Genomic DNA, 19,135 nt, shown 5'->3' on the forward strand with positions numbered 1-19,135 from the left:
TCTCCATTCAAAAAACTTGCTTAGCTGTTTTTATAACATATGTGTTAAGGGTCACAAAACACTAATTCTACTGTGTGGATTTCTGATATTAGCAGGCAGGAACTGTAAAGTTTTACACAGGTCAGTTGCTAATTTCAGGGTGCAAAGGCACTCAGTTAGTTTTTTGGTTTTTGTTCTTATTATGCCAGAACAAGGAATATTACAATGTAGTAACCCTTTTGTGCCCCAAATGGGTTATATGGCCTGTGTATTTTCTTGGAAGAAATGTTTCTTTACATCAAATACATTTGCAGGCTTTAGAAGTGAGTTAAGAGAGTCTTTTAATAGCATGGCTGGCAGCAGAGCTTTTGCATCACCATCTGAGAAGCAACAAATCCCTCTTTTATCATCACTCCCTAATGTGGTTAAGCCCCCATTCCCTGGTTCTGAGTTAAGACTGCTGGGGAAGCAAGTGTTATGAGAAACAAAAGCAATATATTTGGTGAGCCCTAACATTGGATCTGTTAGACAAGACACCCCCATTAGCTGACTTACCATCCAGAGTCCAGTGTGCCTGTCTTCTATTCTAGCCGCAAGAAAGAAGTAATCTAGAATGTACTGACCTACCCCATGACTTAGATTCCTACACAGTGAAAAGAGGCTCGGATCCCTTCCATTGTGCCTGGCCTTGTGAACAACACACAACACAACTTTGGGTGAAAAACACAAACAAACAAAATAAAACATTTATAAAAGGAAAACATAAATCCATGTGTTGAGTCTTAGTATCAGAAAATTCCAAAGTCAAGTATTCAGCACTATCCATAGCTGTAATTTTCATTTTATTGTACTTATAATAGAAATGTTCAAATAATATAAGTATATACATAATTGATTTAGGAGGACTGGATCAAATTGAACTTTAATCAGGGAACTATTATTGCTCAAGTTTTTTTTTATTTCTGTGTAAACTTCTTGACTGCCTATCAAAGTTTTCTCAATGATTGCACTGAGAAGACTTTTGGAAACTCATTGCCTTACCTGGAATCCAGATGGGCAGAGGTGGAGTAATTCAATGATGATCCATGCAGATGTTGTAGATGCATCAATCAAAAGGGCGGGCAGTCATCAGAAGTGAACCAAAGGCCATGGGGAAAAGGTAAAAAAAAAAAGAGAGAGATATACCAATTAGAAGAAAATCAATTAATTTTAAGAACCCATTTTACAGATATGTACACACACTCTCTTTGGGAAGGTTCTTAAGTGGAAACCTTTAAAATGACACTTTAATCATGACATTTTATTCAAAAATGTTCATTATCTATTATGTGCCAGGTATTGTTACAGGTACGAGGATATAGCAGTGAATAAAACAGAAGAAAATCCTTATTTCTATGGAGTTTACGATTTTATGGAACATTTTTAGGCCATCTGCTTGCCACAGAAACTGTGTGTACTGTACGTTACCAAATTCTAGGAAAGAGTATCTCCCTTTTTTATTTATGCCTTTATTTATGTGTGGACAACATACGGAATGACATCAGATTTAACATTTGCATTAGAAAGAATTCTCTTTATGATTGGAAGGGACATTATAAATCCATGATTTCTCCTGGTGGGAAGCCTTCTGAACAAGCTGTAAATCAGGTTTCTTTTCAGGCAGACCATTTGCTGCCCATAGACTGCCACACGCTTGCACCTTGAAATGCCACAAAAACAGGAAGTCTCTAAATGGCAGTTTCATAATATTATAGTCCCACATCCCAACAGAGTTTTACTCATTGGTGGCTGTCATGTTCTGTAACAGCTGGCCCAGGTGACACTCTTGAGATGGGATTCATCAGCCCTCAGCAAGCCACATCCTGGGAAAGCAACAGCAGTTAGTGGCCAAAGGAGCTGGGGTTATCATGGCCATGACCCAGCCACTGGCTGGAGAAGAAGCCGTAAAAATAACCTTCCTCTGGGTCAAGTTCAACAAGATGTGACTAAATATCCCTCATGACAGCAACTGCCTGAGTGTCAAATTAATAGGGAAAGCGAAAGATGAAAATGAAGGAAACGCATGTGTAGCATCAGAGGAATGAAAATATGGGGGAAACTTGGGAGTCCAAAAATTCCAGAGGCAGATTCATCCTAACCAGGAACTCAAAGCTATGACAGCTACCTTTGGCATTTACATTCTCAGGGTTGGTGCTTAGGGCTTCAGAAATAAAAGTGAAGGGTGTTCCCTACATCTGTGTTCTACAGTTTGACTGCTCTGTGTTCTTCCTTTTCCCATGCCAACTCGACTTCCTTTAGCACAACTGTGAAGTCCCCTGAGTTTGTCTTAACTGCTCCTTTCACAGTGTCTGCCCTCCCCCAAGATTCTAAATCTGGATTCCACACCCACCCTCATGTCCTTTCTTCCCCTGCCAGTTGACAAGGATTTTAATCTGATCTTTGCTTTGGGGCAAGAGCACCTCAAGGCTACAGAGCCTTCTTGACCCAGAGGAATGACCCTCTATTGGTTCAATCTCGAGTCCTATGACATTTAGAAAGGACGTATTTTTGATAGGGATTTGTCCCCATATTTCTCCATTTATACTACCTAAATGACACAATATATAACACAAGGGTATTCTAGTTAGGTCAAAAACCCTTTGGTTAATTGCCACTGGTCACTTATTCCCTAGAGTCAATGTAGGTGGGGAGAGATAAATATAACACAAAGTAACAGAAAGAGGCCCGGACGAGAACTCAAAAACTGAGGTCCCCTTGCCAGCTCGGTCATTAACCGGCTATGAAAGCCTGGGCAAGCCCATTCCCAAATGAGAAGATGGCTCTCTGTTTCCCTATCTCCACAGTGAGGGTGTTGGACTAGGCACTTCCCCAAAGACCCCTATTCACTGTTACATTCTAAGATTTTATAATGAATTTGACTCAGTCAAGACCATTCCTGTGAAGTACAGCACGGGTCCTTACAAACCGTGACTTAGGGACACTCCTGCATTTCTGTAACGAATTCTGGGGCCAAAGTCAGAGTCAGTAAGTTTGTCATCAGTGTCCCACTCTTCCCATAAGGTCCCTAGTCCTCTCACTGGCTCCTCAGGGAACTAACTATACATGGCCATATGCCTGAGATTCTGGCTAGTGCCTACCACACAAGATAAGTTACAAGTTGCCTAAATTGGACATAATAAGCCAATTTGAGGGGACCTACTGATGGCTTAGTGTGGTAACTCTCTGAGGTTATATTTGGACTAGGCCAGAAAGCTAAAGGAATGACTCATGTGGGCAGATCAGCCCCTCTGGACTAGAAAATCTTTTCAGTATCATCTCTACTGACCACATCTTGGGTGTGTGTGTGTGTGTGTGTGTGTGTGTGTGTGTGTGTGTGTGTGCGCGCGCGTGTAGACAGGGTCTTGCTGTGTCACTCAGGCTGGACTGCAGTGGCATGACCATAGCTCACTACAACTTTGCACTCCTGAGCTCAAGCGATCCTCCTGCCTCAGTCTCCTGAGTAGCTGGGACCACAAGTCCCATGCATCATCACATCCAGCTAATTTTTAAAATTTTGTAGAGACAGGGTTTCACTGTATTGTCCAGGCTGGTCTTGAACTAGCCTGTGTAATCCTCCGGCCTCGGCCTCCCAAAGTGCTGGGATTACAGGTATGAGCCACCATGCCAAGCCTCACATTTCATTTGATTCAGAACTCAAGTGGATGCTATTAATAGAAACAACTGATATTGAGAGTTCTTTCTGCAATCATCAGTCATAGACTCTGAGGGTTGGGAGATGTCTTCTAGTGATCTTTTAGAGACCGTTAGTGTCACCCAACCCTTCCCTGACCCTGAGACCTTGAGGGGGCAGGGACTTACCACAGATCACATCAGTGGCAGGGCCAAGACCAAGTCTATTGGTTCCTTTCCTTAACCCACTCACCCACTTTGTGTCCACCAGAGCCTGCGTAGGGTCAGCAGGCAAGCAAGCACCTGCTCTCCCAATCACACAGCCCTTCAGAACAACTTACAGAGCGAGGGCTACAAAAGACTGGGAAAACAACCATAAAAGACTCCAAGGATTCTAAAGTCTTCTTTTCCAGTAGCTGTTAAATCGTAAACACATTTTCCTACGCCTCTCTCTCACGTTTTGTTTTCTGCCTAAATGTGCTTTTACTACATCACATGGTAACAATGAGTGATTCTTACATGCCTTCCATTTTGAGAAATAATGCCTAATACCTGGGCCCTGAATTGCCAAAGCACCAACCACATTCTGGAAGCAAAGTGGATCCGATGAGGGAGATTGCTGAACAGCGCTTTTCAAATAGTGTTTTGTTATCAATTCTCAGTTGCAGATGTGTAGTCTAGGCTGTTTGTTGTCTGAAGTCCTTATGGAAACCGCCCCCCTCTTCCCCTCATTCCCACCCTGGCCCACCAGATTTTAGTAAAAATCTTCCATTTTGGCATCATAAGAGTGCCCTCTAGTGCTGATTTAATTAAGAATCGGGAGACAGAGATTCTTGCTTCCGTGGGAAATGAGTTTGTCTATAACTTGTCCTTGGCTACGGCAGGATCTATTCTTTCTGAAAGCATTTCTATAGCACCTATGTGGAAATTTAGTCTTTCAAAATGGGGTGAACAAACAAAGCAAACCAAAAAAATAAAACCGGAGGACTATAAAAGAAAACCTGGCTTGTCCTCTCTCCTGAGAAGTATTCCCACTTATGATGGGGGGGAGCCTAGCTGAGTTATAAAATAATGCGCACAGACACAGGCCAACTTCATCAACTGAAACTTGACAGCAATATTCATATGTGTTTTAGAATTCTTCTAATGCAAACATCTGTATTTGTATGGTAGGTTCCAGTGACGCATTGCCTCAACTTGGTCGCATTTTACAGTACATTTTTTTGAAGAAAGTTCAGAACCAATAAGAATCACTTAGAAATTTTCTGGGTGTGACAGGGCTTGATTTCTGTTAATAAGAGCCTGAAAAAGTTTCACTTACAATATAAATATAAGTGTGTATGTTGGGAGTTATTTTGTCCCATTTTATTTCCATGTTTCAGCTTTTTGGGTCTCGAAGTTCCACAATGATGCTATTTCCACACTGGTTCAAATCAGCAGAATGCGATGGTGCCTGCCTGTGGCCCCAGCTACTCAGGCGGCTAAGGCAGGAGGACTGCTTGAGCCCAGGAGTTCAAAGTTGCAGTGAGCTATTGTCACTGCACCTTTTGCAGTTAGCTTCGCAAGGGGCTGCTACTTTATTGAATCTCAAATATTTTATGTGGACACAGACAAAGGATGGCAAGTTGCCAGCATGAGACAGCTGCTTCATTCACATTTTCACACTTTTAAAACACAGAGAATGAAAAAGGCCCTAACAAGTAATGATTTGGCCAGTGCTAAAATCAGGATTCAGATCATTCTCAGGAAATGTGCAGACCAGTCACTAACAGGATCAGACAATAGAGACACATGGAAAGGTCCGTTCTGGATATATGTCACCTGCTTTCAGCAAGGAGCTTAGGTCTCTGCTGAAGTCATTATGGGAAGCACTGGATTTGGTCTAAAACAACTTCCTTCAAGCAAGCCCAAAACAAAGAGTGATTCGTGGGTCTGGCAAGAGGCCATGTGCTCGAGTGCAGTGAGCGTAGGCCCTGCAGTTGACAGAGCTGTGTTCAAATCCAAGCTCTTCTACTTTTCTTTGGTCACCTCAAACCTGCCAGCTTCATTTTTCTCAAGAAAACTGTGACTTCCTTGTGATCTCTGATAATTCCTAACAGAGGGCACAAACCAGGTGATCAATAAAACCTGCTGAATTTGATATAACCGACGGTTGATGAAAATATGAAAAATACCCCACGTCCTCATGTTTCCAAAGATCTAAGTGTTTGGAGTCAAGTAAATGAAACATCTGGATGGTGGACGTCATTGCCAAAAATCTGTGATAAAGACTTTAAGCCACTGCTGTTCTTGCCCACATGTACCTTTCCAGTCAATATAAGAAGTCCCCATGTCCAGGGTTGTGCTTGAAACCCCAGGTTCGGAAGGTATAATTTTCATAACTGGATTAATGCTGCTGCTATTGATGGATGCACTGTTTTTGAAAAATCATGACCAGTTCAACAGTTTTGTGGGCTTCAGACACTTTTAATGTGAGGATGTAATACCATTGTTAGGGCAACGCCTTTGTTTCTCGGAGGAAACAGGTCTCCTTTTATTGCAGGATTCTCAGTTTCACGTCTTACCTATACTTTCAAAGCCAGGACCAAAAATACTCAATGGTTTTGCCCCAAGAATACAAAATATGGAAGAAGCTTGCCAAATCACTTCAAGGAACGTGCAGAATCTTTTCTACAATTATTGGAAATTATACCTAAATGATAGACAATAGCAATCATACCATTAGCTACCATTTCATGAGTGCTTACTATATGCCAGGCACCATACACTATATACGAATTATCTCAATTCAAACTGAAGAAAAGTCTATATTCACTGTATAGATGAGTAAACCGAGGCTCGGAGGGACTTGCAAGATAAGTGGTAGAGTCTGGATTCCAGTCCAGAGTTGAAGGATGCCAGTGCCTAAGCTCGTTAGCCACTAAGCTGTACTAACTATAGTTCATTTTATCTTCACAGCAACCCTTTGAAGCAGGCATCATTCTTCTCATTTTACAGGGAAGGCAGGGAGGCTCCAAGGGTAACTCGCTCAAGGTCACACAGCTAATAAGTGAAGGTGCTGAGACTGGAATATGCAGTATTTCCTGACTCCGAATCTTACGCCTTGCCTATTGTACTGTGTGCCACACCTCTGCGAGGCACTAATGTGAAAAAAGTCATCGTATATAATCTCTCTGGGCATATCACCCCTCCACTGAGAGCCGGGAATTGCACCCTAGTTACTGTACAAGGCTGCAGCATTCTCTGAAGTGCTTCCTTGTACACCTCTCTTTAAGCTTCTCATGGGACTATTTTTCATTTTGAATTCCAGGATAAACTTGCAGGCTATGAGTGCCAAGCACTTGAATACACAAGGAACAGAGGTAGTAGCTCATTTGAAGATGAAAACCTGGTGTAAATCTTCACCATAGCTATGCTGCACCCCTAGGACATAAAGCAGGTGGCAGTGGGTGGGCCAGGGGCCTGCAGGGAAAGCGAAGTTGGCAGGCGGATCAGGTCTCTCTCTATGGAGCAGTGGGGGCTGGAGCTGCTTCTTGCTCTTACACCTATATTTCTTATCTATAGGAAAATGTGATTAAATCAGATATAGACAGCATCCAGAAAGTCCAAGGCAAGATGACCAAGGAAAACAATGGGAAGAAGCTAGAGTATGTGCCCCAGTCCAAGGAGGCCCATGTAATTACAGTGGTAAGAGGGGAATTTTTGCCATGGGAAAGAGTTGTGTTAGCCAAATGATCCAGTCCATCCTCTAGTATGGGTGAGGCAGGCCGTTCAGAATTTGACCCTGACTTAATTTAAAAACCTATCAAAGTTGGAAGGTACCCTTAAAGATCATCAAGCCCAAACTCTGCATTTTTTAGGTCCTGAGTGAGAAAGGGACTTATCCAATGTCACACAGTTTGTAATGGGATCAAAATCATCTCCCAGATTTCATGACTTCTGGTTTGGGAATCTTAAATGCACCAAGGTACTTGACAAGAAAATGAATGCAGTGATCTATGCTAGAGGATAAAAGTAAAAAGGCCAGTTGGGAGCCAGCAGCAGGGATCCAAGCATGAGGACTGGGCTCTATTGTTTAATTAGAACAATAGCTTTGTAAGATCCTCTTTCCTATCTCCTTTTACAGGTGAGGCAACCAAGCCTCAGAGAGATGAAGTACTTTGCCAAGGTCATGTAACTAATATGTGGAGAATGGGACTTGCAGGTCGGTCTGACTCCAAAGCCTACGTGCTCCTACACTAGCAATGTTTTGGCCCCCTAATTACTCTGTGGCCATCTCCCAAATAGAAATGAGATCCCTTCAAGTTACAAGTGAGTTTTAACATATTCATGTTTTGCAATCATAGTAAAAATAGGGTGAGCCTTCACTTGCAAAACCCATATTCAACAAAATTTTGGCTGGTGCCTGGTTCTCAGATTCCCGGGAACACCTTTGGACTGCCCTAGTCCTCGGGAACCGAGGAAAACAGGAAGCCATCAGAACAGCCTACCAACTCCTTCATAGCCACAAAGGGCTGTGTAATCTCCCCACAGGAACTGGTGTGCCACCTCAGGCTGCTGCGGGTTGCCTGCGTGATCGTGACAGCCAAACTGCCAGCTAACTGGGATGATGCTGTGGGAGTTTCTTGACGCTTAAGGGAAAGAGATACAGCTGAAGTCTGTATCCAGCACTAGGCGGTGCTGCTGTCTACACACCACCCCCGTGGGACTCCTACCTTAACCCCACACGGTAGCCCTGTAGCAGCAGAGCAGTGTCCCTTCTTTCAGGAAAGCTGATAGCCACTGAAGTAGTGGGGACTATCCTCACAAGTGGGAGGAAGAATTTGGAATTGCTTATTCGAAGCTGGCCCTGCTGAATTGCTAATTGTACAAGTGGCACATCACCAGGCTGCTTGCTCATTCCTCCTCATCGAAAGAGGGGTGCACAGCACATCTTACAGGCAGTGGAGAAATCACCAGGCGGCTGGGTTTGTGTAAATTGAATCCTAGTTTCCCACTGCCATACATTTTGATCAATCTCCAACTGCCCAACAGTTGGCAGCTGCCCTTCATACTCTGGCTTTAAGCTACTCTGCCCCCAAACTCTCATCAGGTAGGTAATGATCTGGAAACTCACCGGATCTGCTGCTAGAAGGAAAGCCCAATTTAAAGGGATCTGTCTCTAGAGAAACCCTTTGAATATACCTGGACAGTTATTTTAGATTTTGAATGATGGGTCTTTCCCAAAACACAGACACACCCGCTTTTGATTCAAATGATGTTCTTTACTCTTCTGACATATATCTAAAATTTTAACAGCTTTATTGAGGTATCCTTTCATATACCATACAATTCACCTAATTAAAGTGTACAATGGTTTTCAGTGTATTCACAGATACGTGCAACCCTCACCATAGTCAAATTTTAGAATATTTTCAATCGCCTCCAAAAGAAACCCCATACACTCCAGTGGTCCCTGCCCTATCCCTCTATTCCTCCCAGCCCCGAACTACCATGAATCTACTTTCTGTCTCTATAGATTTTCCTATTCTAGACATTTCAAATAAATGGAATCATATAATAGTGGTCTTTCGTGACCGGCTTTTCTTCACTTAGCATAATGCTTCCAAGGTTCATCCATGTCCTAACCTTTATCAGTACTTCATTCCTTTTCATGGTCCAGATAACATTCCATTGTATAGACACCCAAATTTTTTTTGAAAAGTAAAATTCGTCTAAATAATCTTATATCCACTCACTAGACAAGTCCACAGATCTGTCCCGAGCACCTGCTGTGGTAGAACTATTATATTATTAGCACTATGGGCTGACGTAGAGATGAATAAGGAGATGCAACAAACACATTCATTCGTTCATTCATTCAACAAATCTACTGAGTGTCTCCTATGTGCTGGGAATGGTGCTTAGGCACTTGAAACTCAAGGGTGAGCAAGACATTGTCCCTGCCTTCCATGGGCTCACAGTGAGGACAGGAGTACAGAAAACCATACCTCGTAGCTCCACAGTATATAACTGCTGAAAGTACCTACAGGTTATGGTGAGCCCAGTTTTCACTCTGGAGGAGTTCACAGCCCAGGACTGGGTTCCTGATTCCACAAACATTCACGAGAGAAATTAGCCCAAGAGAGGGTAAGCGGCCAGGGATTCATGTGGTTTTTTGTTGTTGTTTGTTTGTTTTGCATATTTTTATTGAGATGAAATTCATATAACATAAAGTGAAGCATTTTAAAGTATAGGCCGGGCGCAATGGCTCACGTCTATAATCCTAGCACTCTGGGAGGCCGAGGTGGGTGGATCGCTCGAGGTCAGGAGTTCGAGACCAGCCTGGGCAAGAGCGAGACCCCATCTCTACTAAAAATAGAAAGAAATTATCTGGCCAACCAAAAATATATATAGAAAAAATTAGCTGGGCATGGTGGCGCATGCCTGTAGTCCCAGCTACTCGGGAGGCCGAGGCAGCAGGATCGCTTAAGCCCAGGAGTTTGAGGCTGCTGTGAGCTAGGCTGACGCCACGGCACTCACTCTAGCCCAGGCAACAGAGCGAGACTCTATCTCAAAAAAAAAAAATTAAAATAAAGTGTATAATTCAGTGGGATTTAGTACATTACATGTTGTGCAACTGCCACCTCTATCTGCTTCCAAAACATTTTCATCACCAAAAAGAAAACCTTGTACCCCTTAAACAGTCACTCTCTCCTCCACCCTCACCTCCAGCCCTAGCAAACACAAATCTGTTTTCTGTCTCCAGGGATTTGTCTACCCTGGATTATTCATATAAGTGGAATCATACAATATGTGGCCTTTTAGTCTGGCTTCTTTCACTTTGCCTAAAGTTTTTGAGGTTCATCCGTACTGTAGCATGCAGCAGTACTTCAATCTTTTTTACAGCTGAACAATATTCTACTGTACGGATACACCACATCCACTCACGGGCATTTGGGTTGTTTCCATTTCCTTTTCACTCTCATGATTAATCCTGCTGTGAACGTTCATGTACCAGTTCTTGTGTGGGCATATGTTTTCATTTATCTTAGGTGTATACCTAGGAGGAGAACTGCTACAGACCATATGGTAAGACTCTGTTTAACTTTTTGAGAAACTGCCAAACTGTGTTGCACAGCAGCTGCACCATTTTACATTCCCACCAGCAATGGATAAGGGTTCCAGTCTCTCCCAGGGATGCAGTCTTATTTCTTACTTTTAGAGAAGAGGTCCATTAAATTGGAGACACCCAATTAGTCCACAAAATGATTGAACCTGATGCTGGGCATTTGAGTCTGGGCTTCTTAATTAATGCCTAGGCTAGTGGGAGAAACAAAGCAAATGAGGACAGGGGTTGGGGGTACGGGGCCTCCCCTCCTCCATAGCTCTGGGAGTGCCTCTCTGCATGCTCACAGCCTAAAGAGGCAAGTCGGCAGGTAGGCAGGTCAGCAGAATGGCTTGTGGAACTGTCCCCTGACTTACATGGATGGGAATCACCGCATCAGGCCCAGCAGAGGACTGAAAGAACATTCTTGGCTGTTAGAGCCAAGCCTAGGAAAATCCAGAAGGTGATTTTAGGAAAGAAATGACATGAAATCAATAACGACTCTGACAATAAGGGAAAGAACAGCATGGCCTTCTCTATTACACAAGAAATTGGAAGAAGCTTCAACGGGTTGGGAAGGCACTTAGATCACATGGTATTCGACACTGACTCCTGTCCCTTGGAATAAAGGTCTGACATAAATCTAGGAAATAAATAATAATGATGAATGTCTAGCTCTAAAGATGACAACATATAAGTATATCACTGAAACTTGCCCTTATGGCCCGTCTCTCTTCTTCAGTGATCAGACAGCTCGACAAATATTGAATCCACTCTGCCTCCAGCCTATATCACTCCCTGGGCAGGTCAACCCCATTCTGAAGTGGCATTAAATCTTTGAAGCCATTCAATGCAATTTTCATGCCCTGAGACTGTCACTGTCAAGATGACATGCCACTCACTGTCCAGGAAGAGCTGAGGCACAATCCCAAAGGCCTCTCTTCAATGCCTACAAGTTTGCATCCTTAGGGGAGAAGAAGCCCTCTCTCAATGATCTCCATCAGCCCCCAAATCCTTGGATCTCTGGTAACTTAAGATTTAGGTGGGTGGATTTCAAACACTTTAAGAAGCCAAGTTCTTTTTTTCAAACAAAATCTTCCAATAACTCCATTTATAAAAAACACATAAAAACTGAGCTGCTGTAACTGAAGCGGGGATGGGATGAAGGAGGAGGCGGTGAGGGCAGAGCTGCCATTCAATGCCCCACAAGATGGGCACTGCACGACTCCAGGGAGCATCAGCCAGATAGAACAACAGTTCCCAAATTGTGACATGAAGACACTGGTGACCCCCAAGACCATTCAGGGGTCCCCGAGGTCTTTCCTTTCCCAAACACAAGCGTGAGACTGGATTTTCTTCAGATCCTTTAATCAAAATAATATATCACAACAGATCAAATACAGAAGCTGATATGGGAATCCACCTATCATCTATGGAGCCAGATATCAAAAAGATTTACAAGATATAAAATGATGCCACTCATTTTTTTTTTTTTGCTTTCGAAAATCAGTTACTTTTCATAAAAATCATGTTAATATGCAATGGGTATAGTATTGTTATTACAAGTGGATTAATACATGTTTTGAAAACGTCTCAGTTTTTAATTCTAGTACGGTCAATATCAACAAGTATATTCCACATAAACAAAAGCTCTTTGGGGTCCTCAATACTTTTTAAGAGTACAAAGAAGTCTCAAGACAGAAAAGTTTGACAACTACTGACTTAGAATATGATGTAAATGGGAGTTGTGGAAAGCCCTGAGGCTCTGGGTGGTAGGTTAGAGGGTCTGAATCCTGCCTGCTCTCCCACCTTCCATACCCCTGAGGCAACCCTTAAGGTATCTCCTCAGAACCCTGAGGGTCTAAGTTTGAAACTAACTGATCGAGTCCAGCCCCCTCACTTTAGAGACCAGGAAGCTTAAGGAAGCCAAGAGTTATGGACGCACAAGTTCTGAAGAGCTGGGGTTACGTCCAGGTCTTCTTTAGGGAGCTTCTGTTCGCTCACACTGGGCTGCCACTGAAAGAACACTAGCAGCTTCCACGTGCTGTGCTCTCTTCTGTGTTCAGCATTGTACCTTGTAAATTCCGGATTGAGCACCGCCCCCTGTGCCTCCGTCTTTCCACTCTGCAAACACATTTGGTCTGTAATGCTCCAAGTTTGCTAAAGCAACAGAGAGAGAAAGGCAGGCAACAGGCTGCCTTCCCTCCTTCACCATATTCATCTCTGCATCAAGCCAGCTCTAGCCTTCTCGGTACAAAGACTTTAACCCGGCACAGGCTTCCTCAGCATGTCTTGATAAACAGCGTGCAACCCACCAGAGAGGGGATTATGGAAAAGCCAGGAATCAATTGATTTAATCAGGTTCCTGTATAGTTCAAGAAAGGCCCACATGGGCAACAACTGAGAGGTTAAGAGCAGTGGCTTGGCAGCTTGCCATGTGGTGACTCCACAGTGTGTGCCTCTGTGCCTCCTGCCCTCGCCTCCGAGACACCTCCCATCCTGTGAAAAGACTCCGCTGGGAAGCGGTGAGCGAAAAATATCGTGGGGCTAATCCCTGTACCACCAGAGTGGCAGCAGTAGGACACACAGTGCCGAAAAGGCTCCCCCAAGTTGCCCATTCATCTCCCAGAATGGCAGAGCTGAGAGGGCCTATGGAGACTGGCCAGCCAGGGAGCACATCAGAGTCACTTGAGAAGCCACTAAACACACAGACCTGCAGAGCCCTGCCCCAGGGGAAGTCCTGCTTTAGTTAGGAATGGATTGTGTGTGTGTGTGTGTGTGTGTGTGTGTGTGTGTGTGTGTGTGTGTATGTATGTACATGTGTGTATATACTCCTAGTGGAGTACCAATGGGAACCCAACTCCCTCACTTTGCAGATGGGGAAACTGAGGAGGGAAAGAGACTTACTGTAGGACACACAGAGAATTCAAGAAACAGCTGGAATGAGAATCCAGATATCCTGACCCCTAGTCCAGTACTCTTTCCACAATACCAAGCTGTGCTCAACTGAGGGGAAAATAGTGCATGCATGTGTGTGTGTGTGTGTGTACGGCAGGGAGTGGGGGAAGGTGAGAGAGCATTCAGAAATAACCAAGCCATTTTTAATTGGTTCATGCTATTCATTTCACATTCTCTCCCTTTTCTCCCAACGTGCTCACTGGGTCCAGGCCTCACAACTTATAGACGAGGAACTTGAGGGCCAGAGCAGAGAAGGGAATTGCTCTGGGTCAGACTTAGGGCCCAGATCTCTACGTTTTCTTGCCTGTGTTCCTCCCACTACATTTTGAGCCCTAAGACACATTCTGAGAGAAATATATTATTATAGATAGCATTTCATTATTATTCCTCTACCAAGAGGCAAACATTGTTAGAAGCCACCTCACTCCCTGGTGCTATAGCACTAGCCTGCCCTGGGAGCTGTACTGATTGCTTATTTCCAATCTACACTTACATTTCAGAGCCTCCCTGGAAATACTGGTGAAGCCAGCACTGCTAATACAGACAAATGATGGCAAACCGAAAGGGTAGTGTTGCAACGAAATAAATAATTTGCATAGGTGGGACTTCTCTTTTAGTTTTACTATTTCAAGGTTACAAATTGTTTTCTGGCCTTTATGTATGATTAAATATAGATGGTCTTGGAGCTTAATGTCAGCTTAAATTTCAGCCTTTGGAAAGTAATTTGTTTGCATGTTCAACGAACAAACCATTTCTTATCAGTTTCAAAGACCCAGGCTCATGCATCATGAATCAAAGTTGCCTTTATCAAAGCTAAAAAGGTCAGGCAAAGTAGGTTTCTAACTCCAGTTTAGTCACCCTCTGAAAGAGAAAAATCAGGCTGGGTGCAATGGCTCATGTCTGTAACCCAATAGTTTGGGAGGCCAAGGTAGGAGGACAGCTTGAGGCCAGGAGTTCAAGAGCAACCTGGGCAACATGGCAAAATCCCATCTCTACAAAAAAATTAAAAATCAGCCAGGCATGGTGGCATGTGCCTGTAGTCCCAGCTAGTCCAAAGTGTGAGGCAGGAGGATCCCTTGAGCCCAGGAATTTAAGGTTGCTGTGAGCTATGATTGTGCCATTGCACTTCAGCCTTGGCAACAGAGTGAGACCCTGTCTGTAAAATAAATAAACAAAAGAGAAAAATCAAGATTTTGGTTCTCTGTTTTAAGACCCAGGTGACTTAATTTCTTTAAGTATGAATATGATAATACAAATGATTCACTGTGCCCTCTCTACACACAAAAGTCAGCTAAATAGTGTTCAGCATGCCATTTTGAATCAAACCACGTGGATTCCCTCTGCTGTCTGGGACTCAGTTTCCTCACATTCCATATGAGGAGGTCTCTGAAATTCTTTCAGCTCTGACAATCTAAGGTAACTAGACATAAAAAGGCTACCCCTAGAGTGACTTTAAATGACACTGGTTTGTCTTAGCAGTTTGTAGGGTTTAAAGTCTTTCAGGTTAAGCTATTAGACCTATGGGTTCTTAGGCAACCTGCTCCCTCTGCCTTGCCTCCCTTTGTCCTCTCCACTCTCAGAAAGATTTCAGCTGTCACATCCCTTTTCTTAATGGCTCCAAGGATAGTCACACTCCTTTAGATATCCCTGTAGTTCCGGAAATCTCTTCCTCTCATGCATTCTCCAATCTCTTAGAGTTCCCCTACTAAATCTGCATATGTACTAGGACTCATAAGTGTGTATTTGCTTGCTGACAGTACATGACCAAGATATATTATAAAGTGAAAATAAGGACAGGTTATTAAACAGAATATCTAGTATGATCTTATTCCCACCACCCTACAAGCAAATTAATCAGCCACTCTTTCTGATATGGCATAAATCTAGACTAGCTCAGGGTCTCTTTTGCTTGCCTGTCAACATTAACAAAGGAGAATTTTGGAAGTCACCTCACAAGTACTTACTAATGAGTTCTCTGTTTTATCTTTCTGTGGCTCTAATCTGAGGTATTAACATTTGCAGAAACTCTCTTTTTCAAAAGGTGTTGAAACTCTGGTTTGATTTGAATTCCTTAAGTGGTTAGGACAATAGGATTCAGAGCAGGAAAAGGCTTTACACTCTAAAGGTTCCATGTTAGAAAAGACTAGATAAGATTTAACAGTGAGCATGGAAACATCTAGAAGAGTGTCAGCAGTGGATCCAGAACTGAGGTGATCTGATGGTCTCTAGCTAAATGCTAAATGCTTTATGCTATTTTCTCATTTATTTCTAACAACTATACCTTAAAATAAGTCATTATTATCTCCATTTTATAGATGAAGCACAGAGATTAAGCTACTTACCCAAGATCAAAGCTAACAAATAGCAGAGCTGAGTGGAGAACTCAAGTCATTTGTTTGTAGAGCCTATGAACTTCACCTATACTTTAGGGTAGTGTTATGTCAAAAAAGCAACAGCTGGCCAGCCACAGGGGCTCATCCCTGTAATCCTAGCACTCTGGGAGACCTAAGTGGGAAGATTGCTTGAGGTCAGGAGTTCGAGACCAGCCTGAACAAGAGCAAGACCCTGTCTCTACTAAAAATAAAAAATAGAGAAATTAGCTGGGCATGGTGGTGCATGCTTGTAGTCCCAGCTATTCAGGAGGCTGAAGCAGGAGGAGGATTGCTTGATTTCAGGAATTTCAGGTTGCAGTGAGCTACAATGATGTCACTGCACTCTACCCAGGGCAACAACAGAGTGAGACTCTGTCTCAAAAAAAAAAAAAAAAGGGCAACAGCCCAGGGATCTTCGGACTTGGGTTGTAATCTCAGCCTTACTACTAACCCTGTGACTCTCTGAGACAATGAAAACTAGGTTACTGGCAGCTCTAAAATTTAATCAAGAAAAATTGCCAATTAATATTGGCAGATGGCAGAAAAATGAGAGTGATGGAATAGTCCCATGTGATATTACAGTTTCTATCTTGGAAAAAATAGTACTTAAAGGGAAGGTATGATGATGAGTTTGGTTTTTGATTGGTGAGACTGGAAGGTTGGCAACACTTGCCTGTAGGAATGTCCATGAGGTCTTTGAACTGCAACTTGAGAGACAGGTCTGGGCTGGAGACACTGAGCCTGTCCCCAAAGCAGGGGTAGTCAGTAGAGAGAAGGAAAGGCAAAGCACAGAGGACTGAACCTCTAAGAAATCTTAGTTAGAGGGAGGGACAGGGAAGACCTAGCAACAGAGGAACAAAAGCAGAGAAAAAAAAAAATCACACAAATAGCATGATATCAATCAAGCCAAGAGAAGACAGGATTTTAAAATGAGAGGTGGAAGTGAGGTGGTCAGAGGTGGTGAAAACTAGTCAAGAGCCAGGTCACTCCTGCCTGTGAACCCTCTCTGAAGACCTGTCTTTTCCCCACGTGTGTTCCGAAGGTAAGAGTGAGTCTCCTCTTTTCTTTAGATGTCCTGGATGTAACAAGCACTCAATGTTCTTCCACTGGATGAATCGCATGAACTGACTAGTTGCAGTCACCACAGCCCTACAGGCTGTCTCTTTATAAGCAAAGGCAACAGACTTTCTAAAAAGCAGAGGGGTGGGAGCAAACCCAGCTGCCAACCAAAGCAAAATTTTTGTAAAAAGAATATGCCACGTTGGCCCTTTCAACCCAACCTGCATAGGCCTAGATGTGATCACTGGCTATGTCATCTGTGAATGAAAACAGGAAGAACAGTGAGAGAAAGACATGCAAAGATACAGTATGTGAGTGGAGACCAGCACAGCTACAATAGGGTATGTCTTTTCCAGAGAGAAAGCTGGTGGGAAGCATGGGGTGGGGGGGGGGGGGGGTGGTGGCTGGTGGTGTGTGTGAGAACAGGCCTAGGGAAAGATGAGAATAACAGAAACCAAATAAATAAAAAGGCAATTTCATTATCATTTCAATTTGGAAAACCAAATTGTATTGTTTTCTTGATTTTTTTTTTCAAGCATACTTGAGAGACGTAAACACAAGAGCAAAAAAATAATGAGATCTTGTCAATGTCCTGAATCAGTTGTCAAGTGAGCCACCCCTCATACACAGCTGTCATTTGGTGCTCTGGCTTCCCGGGAAGGAGGCTTGCACGTGCCCAGAATTGTCAATGTCACACTGAAGGAGGGTGGCATCAAGGCAGCAGAAGTAAAGCAGGCTAGGATGTGGGTTCAATAGGAAAGACATGTGTTACAGAGCCTCTTGGCAAAAGGTCAAGGATCTAGAAGGTCAAGGCATGTGTCAAGAACATGTAAAGATGCCAAGAACTTCTAAGGAAAAAGATGTGTAAAGCGCCAAGTGGCAGAAACTGGCCTGCGACAAGGAATTCAGGCAGATTATCATGCCTGTGGGGTCAGGCAGGTTGGAAAGGTCTGAGCAGGCGAGCAATCTGGAATAAAGGTGCATGAGGAGAGTTCTTGGCACCAATCATTAGAGCTTAAATAGAAAGCCTGGTCTCAAGGCTTCCTCTGGTTCTGCTTTCTATGGAAGTCGAAACAGAGCTGGGGTATAACTGGGTGTGGGCCTGAGGACAGCACAGAGGAGGAATAGTCGGAGCTGGAGACCCAGGGCATGTGGCTTGTCCTGATAATTCAGGATTGGGCACTATTCACCTCCTCCCTAAAAAGAGGGGTTTTGCAGCACTGCAATTATGTTCTGAGCAACCAGACACCATAGTGAAGCTCACATATTGGCATCAGTTTCCCTTTCTGTAAAATGGGTAAAAGGATAGGAACTAGATAAGAATATCATTGAGAGCATATGGTGCCAGGTTTGACTGATTCAATCCAAAGTCATAAGAATAGCCCTATTAATACTGGGTCTGATACTCAAAGTCTCCTAAGTGAGGTACATCGTAAGTATCCCAATAAAGGGATGAAAACAGACACATATAGCTTGTATTAGCTAATCTGCGTGCCTTTTTCTCTTTTTTTTAGGTTTAACTTCATTTAAGTAATCTCTATTCTAGACTGCTTAGCCTATGAATTGACCATTAGCAATACTCTTAAATCTGGGTAGCTGACTGTATTCCTAAAGATATGGTGCAAGTTGCAGGCTTCCCCTCCAGGGGTGCAGAGTGACACCAGCAGGGTGACAGCTCAAGAAGGCAGCAAGGTTCATTGCAAATCACCTCCCATCTTACAAAACCGATCACGTTGCATGATCTTATGTACACACATTGCCCAACATACTAGCCAACAGGTAGGTGTACCATTGATACGGCTGAATGAGAGAATGGATAAATGAATATATGAATGAATGAATAATCAAACACGCCTAAGATGAAAGGGTGGTATCAGGTGATGGGTCTGAGTATCTTAGACAAATACAAAATTCCTCCTCGCCCTTCTTGAAAAGAAACCTCAATGTAGACAGCTTGCTTTGTGAAAGGAACAAAGAGGACCCATATGTCCACACTGATAGGGAATAAAGA

The 19,135-nt window shown here is 43.3% G+C and overlaps 1 long non-coding RNA gene across 1 annotated transcript in view; it reads right to left on the reverse strand.

Annotated features, from left to right (window-relative positions):
• Nucleotides 1-889: 889 nt before the first annotated feature.
• LOC123628702 overlaps nt 890-19,135 on the reverse strand; it is a 187,426-nt gene continuing 169,180 nt past the window's right edge. The window contains exon 3 of the long non-coding RNA XR_006731729.1: nt 890-1,020. This is a non-coding gene — a long non-coding RNA (uncharacterized LOC123628702). The remainder of the gene's footprint in view (nt 1,021-19,135) is intronic.

The sequence above is a fragment of the Lemur catta genome, chromosome X (genome assembly GCF_020740605.2).
Source record: "Lemur catta isolate mLemCat1 chromosome X, mLemCat1.pri, whole genome shotgun sequence".
NCBI classification, from domain to species: Eukaryota; Metazoa; Chordata; class Mammalia; order Primates; family Lemuridae; genus Lemur; species Lemur catta.